Source organism: Thalassophryne amazonica, chromosome 8 (genome assembly GCF_902500255.1).
Source record: "Thalassophryne amazonica chromosome 8, fThaAma1.1, whole genome shotgun sequence".
Taxonomy (NCBI): domain Eukaryota; kingdom Metazoa; phylum Chordata; class Actinopteri; order Batrachoidiformes; family Batrachoididae; genus Thalassophryne; species Thalassophryne amazonica.
The window spans coordinates 21,680,168-21,697,218 of NC_047110.1; the positions used below are offsets into that span (position 1 = coordinate 21,680,168).

The following is a 17,051-nucleotide window of genomic DNA, read 5'->3' on the forward strand; positions in this document are numbered from 1 at the left end:
TTTTGTTTGTGGACTTTTGGCCAGTTTCTGCTTCATTCTCTCAACTTCATTTATGTGTGAAGGGGCCCTAAAGCAAATTTATGTGTATCTGATAAGCTCAAAAATGGAATATGGAAGCTTGGTGTATGGATCTGCCTCCAAAACAGTATTGTCTTGGTTGGATCTGGTTCAAGCTAAGGCTCTCAGGCTATGTACAGGAGTGGTGCATTCATCTCCAGTGTGTGCTCTGCAAGTAGAAGCAGGAAAAATGCCATTTAGTTTGCAGCGAAAGCAACTACAAACAAATTATTGGATAAACTGATGGGTCAGAGAGATGATCACCCAATTAAAGAAGTGATTCAGGCAAGGTGGGACAGAGAAGGGGCTAAATGATCAAGCTTTGTGTGGTCAGGAGAGGTAGTCGCAAAGGAACTATTGGTGCATGACAAAGTTGTCTATCCAGGAGTTTTGTGGTCTCCCGTTCCTTTGTGGCAGCTGGAAATGCCCAGGGTTGACCGTGCACTGCTTGGACTTAGGGCAGAGAATACTAATGGCGTCCTGGTCAATGAGCACGTAATAGAGAGATATCAAGACCATCTTTTACTTTTTCCTGACGGGTTGAAGGATCCTGAAACAGGTGATACTGGAACAGCTTTTGTAGTCCAAGGCTGGAATATTGAATCATGCAAGAGAACATCAGATTTCTTGAATGTGTTTACAGTGGAGTTATTGGCTATTCTAATGGCAATACAATGGGCATCACAGATTTATCATCAAAAAGTGTTGGTGTGCAGTGACTTTGTATCAGCTATCAGTAGAACTGGGACAAGATCATCCAGACGTCGACAAGACTATATCTGTGACATTCTTTTGGCGATTAGGGATATGGCAAGAAAAGCGGTTGAGATACATGTTGATATCCCAACAAATGAGAGGATGGACAGGTTGGCCAAAAAAGCTGTGGCAAAGGAAAACATAGACATCAGTGTCAACTTTAGTATTTCTTCTGTTTTTCTTGTTGCTTAATGCTGACAAATTATACTGTACTTGTTTTTTTGATGCCTGATTCTGTTTTTTTTTTTCTATGTTTGAGGTGTGGCTCCATCCAGAGATGAGGGTAGTGTAAGCTAGAGGTGGGCGATACTGGGAATTTTGGTATTGATCAGATACCAAGTAAATACAAGCCCAGTGTCGCCAATATCGATACCTATAGCGATACATTTTCATATTTAAGCTTCATAGATCCAAAGGATCCAAAAGACCTAGGATAGAATTTTGCCATACATTGTACGTGACAACAAAATACTTTATTTATCACAATCAACATTTTTGTTTAAAAAATATCACTCAACACAACTTAAAACAAAATCTCCTGAGGTAGAGAGCTGACTCGAGGAGAGCGCTGAGTGGGCGGGCCAGGCTGAGCCTACCTGTATGACTGTTGGCTGGCGCCGCTGAGGCACATGATGGCGCAACAACAAAAGACCAGAGGGGGGAGGGTGCGCTGCTCTGTGTTGTGTTACACAGTGCAGCCCTGTTATTACAGACAGAGAGTAGACTTTGATGAATCTGCGTGCGCAGCAGTCAGTGCGTGCGGGAGAGAAAAAAGCTTTAGTATTGATCTTTTTACACGAGGATCGTTCAATATCAATACCAGTGTTGGTATCAATATTATCGATAATAGGATCAATCCACCCAGCTCTCCTGCAAGCTTCCCTTTCTGTGCACCGGCATGTACACCAAAAATTTCCTGTATATTCGTTTTGTCAACTGTGTCGGTAGAATGGCCCAAGCGGAGGGTCACCCCTTTGAGTCTGGTCTGCTTGAGGTTTCTTCCTCAAATCATCAGAGGGAGTTTTTCCTTACCACTGTCGCCTGTGTGCTTGCTATGGGGGTTGGTAATGGTTAGATCTTACCTGTGTGAAGCGCCTTGAGGCAACTTTGTTGTGATTTGGCGCTATACAAATTAAATAAACTAATCTCTCCGAAGCAGAGGGCAAGTGTATTGTATGGAGAGAAATTAACCTACAATGGCATAAAATGTTGGGAAGAGGAGTCTAAGGGTAGGCATTTATTTTCAATGGCTAATAGAGGGACAAATCCAGGAAATAGTTGTGGAAGAAAAGGGTGGACAAGAAAGGAGGAAGTCACTATTACTAGACTGAGAATTGGGCATACAGTCTTGAATAGTACTCTCTTCCTCTTAGGGAAATGCCAGGATGGCCTTTGTTTGGAATGTCACCAGTCAGAGACAGTGGAGCATGTCCTCATGTATAGTGAGAAATATTCCAGGGAAAGGCAAGAGCTTCTGTCAGAATTGAGAAGGATAGGTCTGAATGGAGTTTCTATGGGCAGTATTTTGGACATGGGGTCAACTGGGAGGGGGAAGGCCTTGTTTAAAAAAAAAAATAATAATAAAAAATACCTGAAAGACACTGGATTCATCAAGAGGATTTAGTACAACTGTCATGGCAGCAGGTGGCAGCAATGCGCCAAAAAGGATGCCGGCTGCCGGTAAGCGCCAAAGAAGAAGAAGCTGAATCTGGATACGTCATCCTCGAGCGACTGTGGAAAAACAAACAGAGGCTAACTCGTAACGAAGTTTTCATGCCTTGAAGCTTGTTATGGTGAAAATTTGGTAAGATTCTACTGTTTATTATTATTACGATTAATTTTAATCCTTTTACATGTTTTTGCTTCGTCTTGTAAAGTTAGAGTACGGTGTGTAAGCGAAGTTACATTTTCTTACAAATGTACGATGAAAAAACTCGCTAAGTACTTTTTATGGCTCGCGTTTTTATTTTATACTACGACGTACAATATCGATAATAAGTTTTGGACTCTGTGTGTCTTTTGGGTGACCAAGCACGTTAGCTACTGACTGAGTTCTTTACTGGAAGTAGACAAACATATTCTGATTGTGTGGGGTCATAATATTTTAAAGTTAGTGAAGTGCTTTTACAATGAAAACGCGGGTTATCATTACAGCCGCAGGATGTACATCTGTGCTTTTTTCCCCCCACGTACTCATGTATTTATTTCTACAGGCCAGTTAACTATACGCTTTTGATTATACAATGATGAAGATTAGACTGTCCTATAGTTCGTGGATCAAACACTGCTTTTAGTGACGCAGGGAACAAAAACATGCTGCAAAATGTCATCAATGTCTGCACTTTTGCCACTATACTATCTAAAAGTAAAAGAGTCGTCTTTATAGAATGTACAGTACAAAAAAAAAAATCATAATACCATTCACTCGGGAGGAGCTCGGAGTCGAGCCGCTGCTCCTCCACGTTGAAAGGAGTCAGTTGAGGTGGCTCGGGCATCTTTTCCGGATGCCCCCTGGACGCCTCGCTGGAGAGGTGTTCCGGGCATGTCCCATTGGGAGGAGGCCCCAGGGAAGACCCAGGACACGCTGGAAGGATTACATCTCTCGGCTGGCTTGGGAACACCTTGGGGTTCCCCTGGATGAGCTGGGGGAGGTGTGTGTGGATCGGGAGGTCTGGGCAGCTTTGCTTGAGCTGCTGCCCCCGCGACCTGGCTCCGGATAAAGCGGAAGAAAATGGATGGATGGATGGATGGATAATACCATTCAATAACCTTATCCCATCCAATTTTTATGAGAGTGTTGAAATTCCTAAATGATATTTTTGTGTGTGCTTTCTTCACAGTCAAAGAGAACAATTAAATGTTTTAAATTGTTTTTAATAATTTAAAGTTTTATTTTATTTCATACAGCTAAGATGTAGTGTCAGCCTTTTCACACTCCGGATCTCGTGTGCACGAGGTCAAAGAGCAAGAGTTGTAAACATTGAATGAGCTGATCACTGTTTCGCTTTGCGGGCCTCTGTACATCATGTGCATTATGTTCATGTTTCTGAGAGTGTGAAATGAATTATTCGTATAGAATAAAATAAGATTAATCAAGTATTTGTCCAAATACTTGGACATGGATAGAATGAAACTGCTTGCAGCAGCGTTGGTCCAGAGTCATGTAGACTATAGATGTACTTCATGGTATACCAATGTGTTGCAGGCTATCAAGAACAAACTTATCAGAATTGTACTCCATCTTACAGCCAGAACGCATTTTGATTACTCACACTTTGCTCAACTTAATTGGTTACCGATAGAGAAAGGTGTAACTGTTGGGTATTTTCTCCTCCAAACATTTTTAAAACCTTTAACAAGACAAACAGAGTCAAGAAACACCAGTGAGACAGAAAGTCAAATTTACGCGCGGAGTGCGGCCAGGCTGTACACCAAGGCTACACTAAAGTCTGGCCTGCGCTTCGCTCTTTTATTAGTGAATCCCTCATCACATAAACAAAAACTTGTCCTAAGGGTGGGGGAATGACGCAAGACAAGTTTCTTCCCGTAACATAAACACACACGTCAATAAGTACAGCTGTAAGCATAAAACAGTTTCTTTCTTTTACTCTTATCGTCGAAGGTCAGCACATCTCGTTCGCAGTTATCAGCTGTTCTGCATCTGCCTGGAACACTAAGCATCACATCACAATCAGTCAAAATTCAACCTTCAGTTCTTTTACTCCCAGTCGTTAGCGGCTACGAAAACAAGTTGTATAATAATAATAATAAGTACATCCAGCTTCTCATTCCCAGTTCAGATTGACCCCAGCATGCTAAAACAAGGTTGAATAACACATACATTCTCGGGGTTAGGTGCAAACAGCACAACACCGTTCTCATCAGAAAGAAGACAAAAGGTACAAATGTTTAACAGTGATAACATATATATATATATAAAATCCTTAACATTTCCCACCTGTTTATCACCTGTTAAACATACAGTAGGCATCACCCAGCTTAGTTAGTTAGTTTATTAACTTAATCTATTCTGTCCACGTTTTTATTAATTGAACACCACCAACAGATGGAAGATTCAAATCCAGCTGCTATTTGATCAACCAGTTTATACTCGTCAGGCACTCCTCTGGGGACTCCTATTGCGTCAATATATGTTGGATTTCCTACTCCTTTCCAATCTCTTTTTACTCTATGTCTGGCTATGCCTTTCTGCCAATCCTCAGTAATAAGAGAGGCTGCATATGTCGTAACGTCTTCAGGGGTCATGGGTAACAATAATGATATTAATGCACAATAACCTGACACATTTCGTGGCAGTCTGTCAAAGATTCTGTTATCACCACACCACCACCATACATCACTCCTACCGACTGGTATAAATGAACCGTTTTTCTGTATTATTCGACTACACCACTTGTCTTATTACTTTTTCAGCTAAAGCTTCATAGGCTAAGAGTGTGTTAACTCATCACGTCAACAGTTCAAGCTTGAACTGGAGTTGTGAGCTTTTCAATATCATCATAATTCTCAGTACAGTCATTACAGTTTTCTCCACTAAGGTCTGACTGTTTCAATGCTTGATATTTTGGCATAGTTTGTTGGAAGGCCAGATTACACTGTACAAATGTATTTGACACCATTTTGCCAACCATTGTTAAGGGATCACACAACACATGCAAAGTCCAATCAGAATTAGGCCAACATGGTCCTGAAGTCAACCAGGACCAGGGATTCCACCGGTTCACGGCTAGGGTGTCTTTATGCATTGCATCACGAAGTTTATTCAGCTCTTCCAATGCGTCCTGCATATCCACTGAATGAATGGAGTCTGGGATGAAAGTACAGCATGTTGTGTTCAGCAGAACACAAACTCCTCCCTGTGAACCAGTAAGCAAGTCTAAAACCATGCGATTTTGCATCACCATGGTACGTAAAGCATCTATTTCAGTGTTTTGAGCTGCTACTATTTTTTTTAGTTACATTCATGAACAGACCCAATCGATAATTCAGAGTTTCAATCATTAATGAATTTTTTCCCACTCCTATCCAGGGGAACAATGAATGTGCTATTTTATCTCCTACAGACCACAATTTTTTGGTCCTTTAGTACATCCGAGCCCCACATGTGATTATGTGGTAACACATCTGGGTATATCAATCTCCTCCGTCTGGTGCTGCCATTCTTCTCTGTGGAGGTCCTACCACATATGTATGGTCAGTCACCTGGGTAGGTGCACACACACCACCCCAATTTGGTGGGAGACTCATGTACAGTCTGGAACCATAAAGCCAATAGATGTCATCATACACCGGAGTACCATTTACAGGTGGTAGCAAAAACTTACTAACATAAGCACATGATTCATCCGTTCCCCATGGACAGGAGCCTGTATAATTACATCCCCGTCCAATGTGATGAAGATAAGTACCATCCACATATTATGTTTTGGCTAGGCTTAAATTATTTGATAAAACATACGTTTGGGTACACAGACGTTTCTTAATTTTACCTACATTTTTATTCCCTGTCCCGTAAAAGCAATTTGGGAATGGCCGTTGTGATGACAATTTAACGTGATGATATTTTTGCGTTTCCCTTCAGTCTAGTCAATGGAGCAGCACTTGGGCACGCTTGTACGTCCTCTGTTGAAATCCCTATCATGTAAGTGGTTGCACTGAGGCAAGTGGTGTTACATCTTATCAGATTTGCTGAGAACTGCTGCCCCCGAAATACAGTTTAATTATGCATCCGTATGATAAGACATTCTGTCACCCTAGCAGGGTACGGTTTAGCCGTCAGAGCTGGGTGTGTTGAGGATATAGGTATTTGCGAACAAACATAACAATTAGTAACGTAATTCCATAGCCAATAAATGAACATATCTGTACCACATATTAGTATGGTATATATGAGGGTGTCCATCTGTCTCGTTCACATTATGAATAAACCTCTTCTGACGTTGCTTGCGTTGTTCTCTGGCTCGGTCCACAGTGAGCTGCAATTCTTGGGTCAACCACCAGGCCAGGAATCTGAGGAGCACGAAACACACTAAGATCACAACGCAACCGGCTGCCCTACCAACAGTCCGGCAGCGGCGGCGCTGAGCACGCCGCTCCGGGGTCTGCTGTAGTTCAGTCATGATTGCTAGGATATAGTGTTGTTAGCCACCTCACCTAATAGTGCAAGGATCTCCCTGCTTCACTGGCATTGAGACAATCTATTGCTAATTAAATAGACTCCCTTTGTAGCCAGACTTCCCCTTACACTGTGGAGGCCACCAACACACGCTGTATCTTACAGTGATGTATCCACGTTGATCTCTCCGCTATCTTTACTGCAGTTGGTGTTGTTAACAGCACTTGGTATAGACCTTCCCAACGAGGACTGGACTCTGATGAACACCCAGTCTCCTGGCTAGACTACTGGAAGGCCGTCCTGTGGAAGATCAAAATTATTCAGCAGTAAATGTGTTTGTTAGCTCTTTCTGTGTTAATGTCTTTTTCATAAAATTTGCTAATGTTTGTTCCTCATCTGCTGTTTTAGTATCCATGTCAAAATTGGTAGACGATATGGTCGTCCATAAAGTATCTCAAATGGTGTTAACCCTGATGGTGTTGGTGTTATTCTCATATACAATTTTACTAGGTCCAAACATTCAATCCAGGTTCGTTTTGTCTCTTCTATACATTTCCTTAATCTTATTTTTATTGTGCCCTTTGTCCTTTCCACTAATCCGGCACTTTGTGGATGATAAGCACAATGATTTTTGAGATTAACCTGTAGTGCTTCTCCTACGTATTGCACTATTGTATTAACAAAATGCGCTCCATTATCTGAATAGACTGTTTCTGGTATTCCAAATCGTGGGATGATGTCTTTGCATAATGCTTTAGCCACTGTAAGTGAATCTGCATGTTTTGTAGGGAACAATTCTACCCATTTTGAGAAGGCATCAATTATGACTAAACAAAATTCCTTCCCTTCATGTTTACTCAGCTGTATATAATCCATATGAATCACTTGAAAGGGATATTGTGGTGTTGGAAATTTACCTCTTTGGGGTCTCAAATTGCCTTGTGAGTTGTGTTTTGCACATATCATGCATGCTCTACAATGCTGTTTTGCATATGCATCGAACCCATAAAGACAAAAAATAGATTGCAATTGCGATATCATACTCCCTGATGAGACATGCGTCACGCCATGGCTCATAATAGCTGCCCATTTAAACATATTTTTTGGCAATATGGGTTTCTTTTGTGGTCATACGTACAAGTCATTTGCATACGTAGCTCCTTTAGCTATCCACATTTGTTTTTCTCTGTCTGTTGCCTGCTGTTGCATGTCAGCAAGCAGTGTATGACCTAAATGCAAATCTGGAGTAGTTTCCTGTACAACAAAAATAGAAGAAGCTGCTGCTGCCTCTTTTGCTGCTCTGTCAGCAAAATCATTTCCTTTTGAAACACTGTCAGAGCCATTGGTGTGAGCCGCACATTTGCATATAGCAATTTGTTGAGGCAACTTCACAGCTTGCAGTAGGGCAGTTAGGAGAGTGGCATGAGTCACTGGCTTTCCAGATGATGTCACCATTCCACGCTCTTCCCACAGTTTTGCAAACACATGCACTGTGCTAAAAGCGTACTGGCTGTCTGTATAAATTGTTACAGCCGTACCTTTAAACAGATAGCAAGCTGCAGTTAAAGCAACTAATTCAGCTGCTTGTGCTGAAAATGAGGATGGCAATGAAGCAGAATCCAATACTTCTGAATTTGTGACAACAGCATATCCAGATTGTGTTTGTCCATAAGCGTTTTTAGTGGAAGAACCATCCACATACACAATTGTACTGTTTGGGATGGGTGTGTCCCAGAGGTCTGGGCGTGCTTTCGTACAGACCGTAGCTACATCAAGACAATTGTGCGGCTCACCATCCTTAGGTAAGGGTATCAATGTGGATGGATTCAATGTTGTACAGCGCTCTACCGTAAGGTGTGGCTGTGATAATAGCAAGGACATGCACGAAAGATGTCTTGCTGGGGACAAAAGGCTCATGTTTGTCTGCAACAGAAGTGCAGAGACTGCATGTGGAACTTTCAGTGTCAACTGAACAGCCATAGAGGCTGCAACAACAGCCTGTACACATGGTGGTAGAGCACTTGCCACTGCATCCAATTTAGATGAGTAGTGGGCAACTGGCCTTAATTTTGAGCCATACACTTGAACCAGAACACTGGTCATGAACTTATTCTTACAATCAGCTGTTTGAATGAATGGTTTACTATAATCTGGTAGTGCCAAAACTGCGGATGACACTGTTTGTTTTACTTTTACAAAAGCTTCCTCAGCATCTTTGTTCCATTCCAACACGGTTGACATTGAAATATCATCCTTGTACATCAAATCAGAAAGTGGACTAGTCAATTCTGCATAACAGGGAATCCATGCCCTGCAGTAATTAGTCAATCCAAGAAATGACATCTGCTTTTTGGTTTGTGGTTTTGGAGCGTGTAAAATTGCTTCCTTCCTGTCAGACAGGATCGTGCGCCCTGTGGCTGATAATTCATGTCCTAAATATTTTACTTTATCCCTACACAACTGAACTTTGTTTTTACTCACTTTGTGGCCATTATCAAATAAGAAACATAATAATGCTACTGTGTCAGTTATGCAGTTTTCTCGTGTGTCAGAGGCAATCAAAATGTCATCAACATACACTAATAGTTGGCTATCTGCCGGTGGAACGAAATTGGCTAAACATGCTGACATGACTTGAGAATAAATAGTTGGGCTCTCTGCGTAACCCTGCGGTAATCTGGTGAATGTATATCGTTGTCCTTTAAAGGTAAAAGCAAACCAGAATTGACTATCTGGATGTACTGGCACAGAGAAAAATGCATTACTTATGTCAATTACTGAGAAACTATTAGAATTTGGTCTCAGCGAATTTAACAAGGTGTGTGGATCTGGGACGCATGGTGCTCTTTTAATCACAGCAGCATTTACTGCCTGCAGATCTTGAATCATTCTCCACCCCACTGAGGGCGGAGCCTTTTTTACAGGAAATATGGGTGTGTTACATGGTGAATCTGGACATGGCACTATTACTCCTGCTGTTAATAAATCCTCTATTACTGGCCTGATTCCGTCAATTGCATCAGGTTTCAATGGATACTGTCTTACACATGGTCTGTATTCTGTTTTTTACTGTTCCATTGTCTTTTTCTGCTTTAAGACTTCTTCTGCATGACAGCAGTGTGTATGTGTTTCTTCCAATGTGCCTGTAGGCAATCCAATCCAATGTTTCTGTATCCAAGCTTTTATATCCTTATTGGAATGTTGGATCAGAGCGTTTTTCAATTGTTGTTCATACACAGGTGTTCCTGGCAATATGCCACTATGGACTCTAAATACACTCTCAAATCTGCATCTAAACTCTGTCCATGGTTCTCCTTCTTTCTGTGTTGTCCTGGTAATTTCAGTATAATTTATCTTTGGTCCTAACACACCTTTTGCACGTGTAATCATAGCTTCCACTCTTGTGTCTAAGACTAGATCATCATGTGTTGCCTTGTTGATCAACGCCTTGTTGATCTGCAGGATTCCAGTCCCCCGCGTATCTGACTCCATTTAGGGCCACATGCTTTCATCCACACCTGTTGGACTTCAGGTCCATTAAGGTGGTAAGATGTTCTAATGTTTTCTATATCCTGCAGAAAGCCCTCGATATCGACATGTGGCGATGGTATCATGTTGACTGCTGCTTTGATATCATCAGCATTCCATGTCCGATAAACGAGCATGGTTGATAGCTGTCCTGCTGTTCCTGCACGAGGATTTGGTACTTCTATCATAGGATAGGCACCTCCCTGATCACTATGTTCCACCATGGGAGGGGCTGTAGGCACTTTCGCTTGACTGCGTGTTTGTGGTTTTTCTGGTTTTTCTCTTTTTACCTTAGGTTTTACTGCCAAATCATACTGTGGTGGCGGTACATCGTCATCCTCTGGTAGAGGAGATAAAGGTCTCTTTGTCACCGACGATCCAGCCGGCGGTGATTGTTGAGGCTGTTCTGGCTCTCTGTGCTGAATTATCACATCTTCTTCTGCCTTACCTACAGCTTTCTTTTTCCTTGCTTTCTCTAATCGTCGCTTCTCTGCTCCCTTCTGTCTGTTCTCTGCTTCCTCCTCCCAAAATGCCACTAAATCTGCCCCTACTTTCTGCATCTTTTTCTCATCACCTTTATGTTCCCGTTCTAACTCCTTCTTCAGCTTTTGTATGCTGATCAGGTTCAGTCGTCCGTCAAAGTCATGTTTATTTATCCAGGTCTCCAATTTCTTTGTTGCTTTTGGATTTTTTGCCTCCATAAATTTCCAGTCGTCAGTTGATAAGTTTTCCTTATTTTTAGACGTCTTACCCCCCATTTTTATTATATTTTTTATCCCTTGTTATAATTTGGACTTCAGACGGGGGCACACCTAGGGTGTTCTAAATCTGAAGTTTTCACACTTTCTTTGGACGTGACAATTAATTTGCCGTCGTGTGGTTGATTCCTTTCACCTCCCCGTAGGAAGCAGAATCACTTGCCTGCTGCTTCCACACGCACGGTTGTCACTAACGTTGTCCAAAGTATTACACTTTCACACAGTTATTTACACTTACACAATACACTATGTACACATAGAAACACTTTTAATAATCGTACGCGTATTCTTATGCCAGGGGAGCTCGCCCTCCCGTGAATTTAACTAATGTCCTGCATTAGGGGACTCCGCCGTCCCTGCCAAATTTAACTGCTTTTTTACAGTGCACGTATTTCTACCCGGGATTTCCTTTACGTATTAAAACAGAGGAGTCCGTATCCTCCTTCCGGAATTTAACTACGTGCGTCCCTCGCAACCGTAGAGGAGTCCGCCCTCCTTACAGAGTTTAACTGTGTTTCATTAACAGACGATTCTGTATCATCGCTTACGGAGTTTAACTGTTTTATGTGATCACTTTTATCCCCTACCGGTACGCGTATATAAACAGAGGAGTCCGCACCCTCCTTACAGAGTTTAACTGCTTTGCATTAACAGACGATTCTGTATCATCGCTTGCGGAATTTAACTGTTTATGTGATCTGATCACCACTCACTCAGTACTATTTACAAAGAAATTCTACTCACTGACTCGACTTCCTGTCTGTCTTCTTCGGGAAAATCTCGTCAACCAGATGATGCCAACGGTGGTCGACAATTGCAGACATGATCAATCGATCGATCCTTGGCCAAGGATTTACGTCTGGACTTGACGACCTCCGCTGGACACCTCCGGTATTGTTGAGATCCCGGACGAGCCCCCAGTCAGTGTTGGGTATTTTCTCCTCCAAACATTTTTAAAACCTTTAACAAGACAAACAGAGTCAAGAAACACCAGTGAGACAGAAAGTCAAATTTACGCGCGGAGTGCGGCCAGGCTGTACACCAAGGCTACACTAAAGTCTGGCCTGCGCTTCGCTCTTTTATTAGTGAATCCCTCATCACATAAATAAAAACTTGTCCTAAGGGTAGGGGAATGACGCAAGACAAGTTTCTTCCCGTAACATAAACACACACGTCAATAAGTACAGCTGTAAGCATAAAACAGTTTCTTTCTTTTACTCTTATCGTCGAAGGTCAGCACATCTCGTTCGCAGTTATCAGCTGTTCTGCATCTGCCTGGAACACTAAGCATCACATCACAATCAGTCAAAATTCAACCTTCAGTTCTTTTACTCCCAGTCGTTAGCGGCTACGAAAACAAGTTGTATAATAATAATAATAAGTACATCCAGCTTCTCATTCCCAGTTCAGATTGACCCCAGCATGCTAAAACAAGGTTGAATAACACATACATTCTCGGGGTTAGGTGCAAACAGCACAACACCGTTCTCATCAGAAAGAAGACAAAAGGTACAAATGTTTAACAGTGATAACATATATATATATATATATATATATATATATATATATATATATATAAAATCCTTAACGGTAACTCATCTTAATCTATGTAATATTCATCATATTGTTCATGTTCATTGTTCCATATTATACTTGAAATTCCATGATAAATGTATTAGGTGTATGCTTTGACACATGGCATTTTGTTGTATGTTTTATATGGAATTTCTAAATCAATCAATCAATCTGGTTGGGGCATGGCAACTGAATGGTGTCTCTAGTAAGTAATCATGAAGTAACTGCCTGGTCCATATCTCTGCATGTTCTGTGTCATTTATTAGGCTTATAATAAATGTATCTGTATGTCTGTGATTTGGGTCAATGTATATTGAACACAGGTGGGATAAAACGTACTGATTTGTATCACAACAGAGCAAGGCGACAGATTACTTTTAAAAGATGCTGACGGCAAATCATTCCCCAACCTGATATCCGAACTCGACTCTGGCTGCTGGATAAGAAGAGCAGCATGACTTGGTGGCCACCCACAAATGACGCTTAAAGCCCTGGTCCCACCGAATACTGAGCTATGTTTTATTTGAGTTATTCAACAAACGTGAAAGAATAGTGGCTCTTAGAGGCAGAATATTCCGCTTACGTGGTTCATCTCTGAGTGTGGCGCTAATTTTGAGAAGTTCAAAATTGAGCAAAAACAGCTTGGGGCTGTTTGGGTACAAGGTACTATGAGGACAAATAAGGATGTTAGAGGCATGTTAGTGGTGGGCGCGAGGCTGTTAGAAGTCCATTATCCGAGTACCTAGCTGCTACGACGACAGGACAGGCTATTTTGGCTCCGCACTTTGTTGTGACACTCCCACCCGCTTTGTTCCGCTGGATGCCGTGCTTTGTGTGCTGGGCGCTGCGTATATAAAATAATTATTTCATAGCGGATTAGTAATTTTCTCTGTTTGGCTGTTGGAAACACCTCGCTTCCGAAATCACAGTGGACCGTTTCAGCTGGAGCTTTTTTCCTCTTTTTCCTGCACTTCATGAGGTAGAAAACATATTTAGAACCATCTAAAAGGTAATTAATTGCAATGTTTATGTTGTAATGGCTTGGTAAAACAGTAGCATGTTCATTCCTTCTTATGAGCAGCTGTAAAAGTATGTTTATGATAGATTTAACATCTCGTTATAATCAATAAAATGAGCTGCAGTGTGCTGACGCAATGACTTGCACGCAGTGTTTTTTAATTGTTTGCACAATGTTTATATACGTGGCTCATTATTTGAATAATCAAAGCAATTTCTGACAAATCCATACGTGGCTCATTATTCATGGCTTTGTTATTCCACCATGACAGTTTTGCGCATTTAACACGTGCACTATCACGCAATTTGTCATGCCAATGTGTGCCGCTGGACGCTGTGTTATATAAAATAATTATTTCATAGCAGATTAATCATTTGTTCTCAGAGATTGGCTGATAAAACCATCTCTAATCGCTCTGGAAGCACAGAGGAATTTTATACAGCTGCAGCTTTTCTTGTGTGCTTCATGAAGTTGCGAAAGCATTTGGGATAATCTCAAAGTAATTATTTATAATATTTATAATGGCTTAGTAAAACAGTTGCATTTTCACTCTTTCTTATAAGTATTTGTGAAATTATGTTTATTGTGGATTTAGACAGTTGTTTGATCGATGCTGTCGCTGACTGACCAAGCGTCCTGTTTACGTTTTTACACCTCTCTACCTTAAACCGACCTGGCCGCCAATATGTTACTGTCCAAATTAGTGCTGAAAGGTTTAATTAAATAATCCTAGTAAAAAACTCTAATATATAACTTCTTTGTATGCCTGCACTTTTAAAGGTGACAGTTTGTCCCCTTTTATAGTTGAATATGGTTGTGGTTTCTTGTAGACAGTCTTTGTGATAAACATGTTAGTCAAACTTTATTGCAGACTCCAACGTCAAAATAGACATACCATCACATACAAAACACAAAAAACAAATATGTAGTATAAGAAAAAGTGTATATATCCAGAGTTGTCCAGAAGTGAAACAGTTACACTGATCTGGTCTGCACTTTGTGTGACACACCAATTCAGTCTGTCAGAGTGACATCAGATGCATCTAATTTATCTTACTTGTGTCTTTTCATTGCATCTTACTGAATCGCATTTGGTACTTTAATGTTTCCCAAAATCCCCATGGCAGCACCCTGCACTTCCCAGAATGCACCGCAGCGCCAGCAGAGGTCCACTGTCTCACAGCACATGTAAACAATGGCAAAGCGAGGATGTGGATGGCGTTGTTCACAGGCAGTTACAACCCCAATTCCAATAAAGTTGGAATGTTGTGTAAAATGTAAATAAAAACAGAATACAATGATTTGTAAATCCTCTTCAACGTATATTGAATTGAATACACCAAAAAGACAAGATATTTAATGTTCAAACTGATAAACTTTATTGTTTTTGTGCAAATATTTGCTCATTTTGAAATGGATGCCTGCAGCATGTTTCAAAAAACACTTGTGGGGACACAGACAAATTTCACTGCCAGCTAGAAAGTGATCACCTGCTCACTATTTTCATGCTTATAGCGCAAATGGCACCACATTTTGTAAGTGTGCAAGCGGTGTTGGATGTTTGTGTGTGTCACCTGGAATTTGGCCAACACCTGCTGCGAGAGGGATCGAATGGGCTCGCACAGTGCACTCTGTCTGTCGACCACAGGTGTGCGCAAATAGTTGTAGCTACAGGTGCATGAGGCATTAGAGGCTGCTCCAGTTTTTCATGAATGGCATTCATTTCCTCCTTTGTGCGCTACTCAGCTTCAATCGTGTTACGTGTGAAGGGGCCTTTATAGGCATCACCTGAAGCCACATCCATTTCTGATGACATCACTGCATTAAATTCTTTACAGTGTTTAAATATGATGATGTACCTGAAAATAATGTGTGTGCAGTTACAGCGTTAGTATTGGTTTTTAAAAGATCTCCTTTAAAAGCTGAAACAGAAAATTAAATCTTTTGCTCTGCAGGTGGTTCATTAAAGTGATCTGTAAAGTCACATCCAGAGGTGGGAGAACGATATTCAAGTCCTGACACTGCAAGTCACAAGTCGACTCACAAATCTTGTCAAACAAGTTGTTATGGGACTTGACATGCGGTTTGAGTGATTTGACAGGAACTTTGAAGTTTGCACGATCTATACAAGCACAGTTCTTGAGCAAGGTTTGTCCTTGAATTATCATGGTTTATTTATTCAGTAGGCTTAGCAAGATAAACTGAGGGTGCAGAAATCAGACTTGTAGTAGTGGACAGTCAGGCACATTTTGTCATTTTCCCTCTGCACACGACCAAATTAGAGTTAAAAAGAAAAGTTTAAGACCTATTTTTAATGTAGACTTTCAGCTTTAATTGAAGGGGTTTAATAACTATGATGTTCATATGTCACTTCATATGTATTTCTCCATTTTCAATATACATATCACTTTTATTGCCACTTTTTTTTTTTTTTTTTTTTTTTTTTTAGACAATTTAGGGAATGGAGAAATGAACATTTCAAAGTGACCGAATATATCTTGGACTTCAGTTACTTAAAACATTAAGAATAACAAGCAGTATGGTACTGTACGGTAAATGTGTCTACTGTAGGCTGCTCAGAAAACCTGAGTGTTCATGCATGAAGGAGACTAGTGTGAGGAAAGCCACCAAGACACCTCTAAAGGGGTTATATGCTTCTTTAGCTATGACTGGAGAAACTGTGCATAGTGGATGTTTTGTTTGTTGGATCACCATCACAGCATCACAGCTTATTGGGTTTAGTGGACCAGAGGATTTTCATACAAGAAAATCCTCTGTCAAAAGAAAGGGGGGGGGGGGCTTCACCCTTATGTATAACCGGTCACTTATGATCTCCACCAACTTAATGGGGATCTCATGGATCCTTAAGCTGTCCCATAGAGCATCCTGATCAACTGTGTAAAAAGGTTTTTCTTTGGGCGGGGTGAGGGGTGATATATTGTAGAGCATTCAGTCCCAAAGAGGTCAAAAATTGATGTCTTCAATTTTCTGTTTTTAGTAATTAGTTTATCTCTAAACTTTATGATTGCAGAAACTTTTTAAATTTTGGCTGTAACTTTTTATTTTCTCTCAAGTTCTCTCAAAAGGTTAAAAATACAAGAAAATTACCACTGTCAATAATAGCCATATTTCCAAGTTAAAATAAGTTCAAGTTTCTTAGTAAAACTGACCTAGATTATTTATATCATTTACTGGATGACTAATGTTGATGTAGAAGCTGAAA

The 17,051-nt window shown here is 40.9% G+C and overlaps 1 protein-coding gene across 1 annotated transcript in view; it reads left to right on the forward strand.

Annotated features, from left to right (window-relative positions):
• The first annotated feature begins 2,528 nt into the window (after nt 1–2,528).
• Nucleotides 2,529–17,051, forward strand: part of rnf141 (ring finger protein 141) — a 30,547-nt gene continuing 16,024 nt past the window's right edge. The window contains exon 1 of the mRNA XM_034175845.1: nt 2,529–2,617. The gene's annotated coding sequence lies outside the window, so the exon portion shown is untranslated. The remainder of the gene's footprint in view (nt 2,618–17,051) is intronic.